This window comes from Pelophylax lessonae (assembly GCF_965119305.1).
Source record: "Pelophylax lessonae genome assembly, chromosome: 1".
Lineage (NCBI taxonomy): Eukaryota > Metazoa > Chordata > Amphibia > Anura > Ranidae > Pelophylax > Pelophylax lessonae.
Window position 1 is genome coordinate 863,954,017 of NC_138768.1, and position 6,000 is coordinate 863,960,016.

Here is a 6,000-nt window from a genome sequence, read left to right on the forward strand (position 1 = left end):
AGCGGGAGAATAATCTCTTTATTTCTGGAGTGAATCCCCTTTTTTATACATCCCAGTATTCTTTTGGCTTTGCTTGCTGCGGCCTGGCATTGCATGCCACTGCCAAGCCTGTTGTCTACCAGTACCCCCAGGTCCTTTTCCATCCTAGACTCACCCAGAGGTTCCCCCCCTAGCGAGTAGCTTGCTTTCTGGTTTCTGGCCCCCAAGTGCATTACTTTACATTTTTCAACATTAAATCTCATCTGCCATGTAGTTGCCCACTCCGTTATTTTGTTCAGGTCCGCTTGTAAGGTTTCCACATCCTGCATAGAAGATATTGGCATGCCTAATTTAGTATCATCCGCAAATACTGAGATTGTACTAGATATCCCCTCCTCTAGATCATTTATGAATAAATTAAACAGGATTGGTCCCAGGACAGAACCCTGGGGGACCCAACTTTCCACACCCGCCCAATCCGAGTACTCCCCATTAATCACCACCCTCTGTACTCTCCCCTGGAGCCAGTTCTCTATCCAGGTACTCACCTTATGGTCCATACCTACCTTCCTTAGTTTGTACAGTAAGCGTTTGTGGGGAACGGTGTCGAAGGCCTTTGCAAAGTCCAGATACACCACATCCACAGGCTTACCTTTATCTAGGTGGCAGCTCACTTCATCATAGAAGGTTAATAGATTGGTTTGGCACGAACGATTTTTCATGAATCCGTGCTGATTAATACTTATAATACCGTTTTCATTACTAAAGTCTTGTATGTGGTCCCTTAACATCCCCTCCAATATTTTGCAGACTACAGATGTTAGGCTGATCGGCCTATAGTTACCCGGGATATATCTCGGCCCCTTTTTAAATATTGGTACCACGTTGGCTTTTTTCCAATCAGCTGGCACCATACCCGTCTGTAAATTATCCTTAAAGATCAAGAATAATGGTCTGGCAATCACCTGGCTGAGCTCTTTAAGAACCCTCGGGTGCAAGCCATCCGGTCCCGGGGATTTATTTATGTTAAGCTTCTCTAGTTTAGCTCTAAGTCTATCTTCTGTTAGCCATGGCGGCACTTCCTGAGGTGTATTATTTAGTTCGGCCTTACAAGCTGGGTTCGTGTAGACCCCCGATTCCTTTGTGAAGACTGAAGAAAAGAAATTATTTAACACTTCCGCCTTTTCTCTGTCCTCAGTGGCCATTTTTCCTTTATCATCTTTTATGGGGCCAATGTGTTCTGGCCTCGCTTTCTTACTGTTTATATACTTAAAGAACTTCTTGGGGTTCTTTTTACTCTCCTCCGCTATATGTCTCTCGTGTTCTATTTTAGCCGCCCTGATTTCATCTTTACATTTCTTATTACACTCTTTATAATGCTTAAATGCTGCCAATGACCCCTCAGTCTTGTATTTTTTGAAGGCCTTTTCTTTGCTCTAATATACATTTTTATGTTGGAGTTTAGCCACCCAGGGTTTAGTTTTGCTCTTTTAAATTTATTTCCCAGTGGAATGCACTGGCCCACCCCCTTGTTAAGTATGCTCTTGAAGCACTCCCATTTTTCCTCCGTGTTCTTTGTTCCCAGGGTTCTATCCCATTTTATATTTTCTAGCAGTGAGCGCAGTTTAGGGAAATTGGCTCTTTTGAAATTCAGCGTCTTAATATTACCCTTGTGTTTCCTATTACTGTAATTAATACTGAAACCAATTGACCTATGGTCACTGCTCCCTAAGTTTTCCCGTATTTCTATATCCGTGAGCAGGTCTGCATTGTTGGTAATCAGTAGGTCAAGTACCGCATTGTTTCTTGTCGGTGCATTCACCATCTGACCCATGAAATTGTCCTGCAAGATATTTAGGAACTGCCTAGCCTTGGCTGAGTGCGCGGTTCCTTCTGCCCAGTCTATATCCGGATAATTAAAGTCCCCCATTATAATGACATTTCCCATCCTTGCTGCCAATCCTATCTGTAACATGAGGTCCGCCTCCCCCTCCTCACTCTGGTTGGGGGGCCTATAGCATACGCCCAATATTACCTTCCCCACCGTGCCTTCCCTTTGAAGCTCTACCCATAGGGATTCTGCCTCGTCCATAGCTCCATTATTAATATCATCCCTCATATTTACCTGTATACTGTTCTTAATATACAGACATACCCCTCCCCCTTTTTTACCCTCTCTATCCCTGCGATAAAGGGAATACCCCTGAATGGTCGCCATCCAATCATGAGAGCTGTCGAACCAAGTCTCAGTTATCCCCACAAAATCTAAGTCCTCCTCAAACATCAGCAGCTCCAGCTCTCCCATCTTGTTGGCCAGGCTTCTGGCATTGGTATACAAACCTCGTAATTTTGATCGGTTACAAATATCCTCATTTGATGTTTTTAGGCTGCTCTCTTGATTTTTCCCCGTACCCACCCTGGGTTTAGGAGCTCCGAACACCCTACCGCTAATGCCCCCATTTCTGCCCTCTGAATCTTGCTTTCCACTGGCTAATTCTACATCTGTACCCTCCCCCCCATTCCCTAGTTTAAAAGCCCCTCTAACTTTTCGGCCATCCTCGCACCCAGTACGGCTGCACCCACCCCATTTAGGTGCAATCCGTCCCTACCAAAGAGCCGGTGACCGACTGAGAAGTCGGCCCAGTTCTCCAGGAACCCGAAACCCTCCTTACTACACCAGCTCCTCAGCCACTCGTTAACTTCCCTAATCTCCCGCTGCCTCTCTGGTGTGGCTCGAGGTACAGGTAGTATTTCGGAAAATACTACCTTGGAGGTCCTTCTCCTCAACTTAGCGCCTAAGTCCCTGAAATCGTTTAGGACTCTCCGTCTTCCTCTGCCTATGTCATTGGTACCCACGTGTACCATGACAGCTGGGTCTTCCCCAGCCCCACCCAGTAATCTGTCCACCCGATCCGCGATGTGCCGAACCCGAGCGCCCGGCAAACAACAGACTGTTCGGCGCACACGGTCTATGTCACAGATTACACTGTCTGCCCTTCTAATAATTGAGTCCCCTACCACCAGCACCTGTCTTTCCTTTCCCTTTCTCCCGGCCTCACTGGAGGAGTTCTTCCCCTGGCAGCTAGGGGCGTCACTCTGCTCCAGCAATGCTGGTCCCTGACTGGTTTCCCCAACATCACTCAACGGGGCGAATCTGTTGGGGTGCTCCAGCCCAGGATCAGCCTCCTTGCCTTGTTCCCTTCTACCCCTCCTAACTGTCACCCCTCTGAACTGCTCTGATGCCTGTACTTCCGATACTCCGCCCAGCTCTGTGCAGACCCCTGCCTGCACCTGACTGGTACAATCCTGGCTCTCCTTCGGTATGGACATTCGTCTCAGTGTTGCCAGCTGATTCCCTAGATTCAGGACCTGAGCTTCCAGGGAAGCAACGTGCTTACATTTTGCGCATTTGTATTCGCCCTCGATCACATGTCTGAGGAACGCATACATATCACAAGATGTACACCGAGTCGCATCTCCACACCCGCCGGGCATTGTACCTACTAATCTAATCTAATGGGGATTCAGCGATTTAAGTCTATCCTATGTGGCTATTTCCTGGCTTCCTAACGCTACCTTCTCACCCTCTGGTATTCCGCTTCACTCACTTGACGCTCAGTTGCACAACACTCACAATCTCACAGCCCAGTCAGTCGCACAACACTCCCAGTCGCACCACCCGGTCAGACGCACAGCCCGGTCAGACGCACAACACTAAGTCGCACAGCCCGGTCAGATGCACAACACTGAGTCGCACAGCCCGGTCAGACGCACAACACTGAGTCGCACAGCCCGGTCAGACGCACAACACTGAGTCGCACAGCCCGGTCAGACGCACAACACTGAGTCGCACAGCCCGGTCAGATGCACAACACTGAGTCGCACAGCCCGGTCAGACGCACAACACTCTCAGTCGCACAGCCCGGTCAGACGCACAACACTCTCAGTCGCACAGCCCGGTCAGACGCACAACACTGCGTCACACAGCCCGGTCAGACGCACAACACTAAGTCGCACAGCCCGGTCAGACGCACAACACTGAGTCGCACAGCCCGGTCAGACGCACAACACTGAGTCGCACAGCCCGGTCAGACGCACAACACTCTCAGTCGCACAGCCTGGTCAGACGCACAACACTCTCAGTCGCACAGCCCGGTCAGACGCACAACACTCTCAGTCACGCAGCCCGGTCAGACGCACAACACTGGGTCACACAGCCCGGTCAGACGCACAACACTAAGTCGCACAGCCCGGTCAGACGCACAACACTGAGTCGCACAGCCCGGTCAGACGCACAACACTGAGTCGGGTAGCCCGGTCAGACGCACAACACTCTCAGTCGCACAGCCTGGTCAGACGCACAACACTCTCAGTCGCACAGCCCGGTCAGACGCACAACACTCTCAGTCGCACAGCCCTGTCAGATGCACAACACTCTCAGTCGCACAGCCCGGTCAGACGCACAACACTGAGTCGCACAGCCCGGTCAGACGCACAACACTGAGTTGCACAGCCCGGTCAGACGCACAACACTCAGTCGCACAGCCCGGTCAGACGCACAACACTCAGTCGCACAGCCCGGTCAGATGCACAACACTGAGTCGCACAGCCCGGTCAGACTCAGTCGCACAGCCTGGTCAGATGCACAACACTCAGTCGCACAGCCCGGTCAGACGCACAACTCTCAGTCGCACAGCCCGGTCAGACGCACAACTCTCAGTCGCACAGCCCGGTCAGACGCACAACAGTCGCACAGCCCGGTCAGACGCACAACAGTCGCACAGCCCGGTCAGACGCACAACAGTCGCACAGCCCGGTCAGACGCACAACAGTCGCACAGCCCGGTCAGACGCACAACAGTCGCACAGCCCGGTCAGACGCACAACAGTCGCACAGCCTGGTCAGATGCACAACACTCAGTCGCACAGCCCGGTCAGACGCACAACTCTCAGTCGCACAGCCCGGTCAGACGCACAACAGTCGCACAGCCCGGTCAGACGCACAACAGTCGCACAGCCCGGTCAGACGCACAGCTCTCAGTCGCACAGCCCGGCCAGTCGCACCACTCCCAGAACACTCAGGTAGCAACAGGTACTCCCAGACACTCAGGTACTACACTACACCCTCAGTCACTGTTCAATCTCAGTCACCAGTCTTACTTACCTAGTGTGTGTCCCTTTAGGCCTGTCACTAGCAGTTCCTGGCTGTGATTCCTCCCTCAGTCGGTCAGTCTCCTCTCAGCACCCCGCTTCCCTCGGTCACTTCCCGGCCAGCTAGTCTCCTCTGCTCCTCCCTGAGGGGGGAGGTTCCCGCACCGCTCGCCGCAAGGGACAGTTTACTGTACGCCGCCCTCAACAGGGGGGGGGGGGGTTACCGCACCGCTCGCCGCCCGCTCTTAAAGGGGGGGGTTACCGCCGCCCGCTCTTACCTCGGTGGGGGGGGGCCTCTTAGCACCGGACGCCGCCGCCGCAACAATGGAAAGGGGGGGGTTACCGTTCCGCTCACCGCCCGTTTCCTATCTGGGGGGGTTCTCGCCCGGATGCCGCCGCTCCTCTGAGGGGGGTGGGGGGGACTCACACACCCAGTCTGTCACACCCCGCTCCTCTCACTCGCACACAGACACTGATCCCGCGCGCTCTGCTCTGCTCTGCTCTGCTCTGCTCCACAGCACCACCTGCCGGCCTCCTCTGTCCTGAATTAATGAGTGTTCTCTGCTTACCAGAGAGCAGGATCGGTTAGTAAGGTCTACTCATTGTGCTTAATATGCGATTCATTGTGTCTAGAGAGAGTTTCACACTGGTCCAATAGGTAGGCATGTTACCAGGTGCCACTGACAGTGGGAGGAAACCTGATGAATAGATAAATAGACTTTGATACAGTCCTGGTGATTAGCGGGGGCAGGTCGCCTCAGTGTATTCTGGGATACTGTATAAAAGCCAGGAGCACATGTGCTGCGGGGTCTTTGGCTGGAGAGCGGAGTCCCAGAGGGAGGTGGGTGGCTGCATCCTCCTCTGTAGCAGT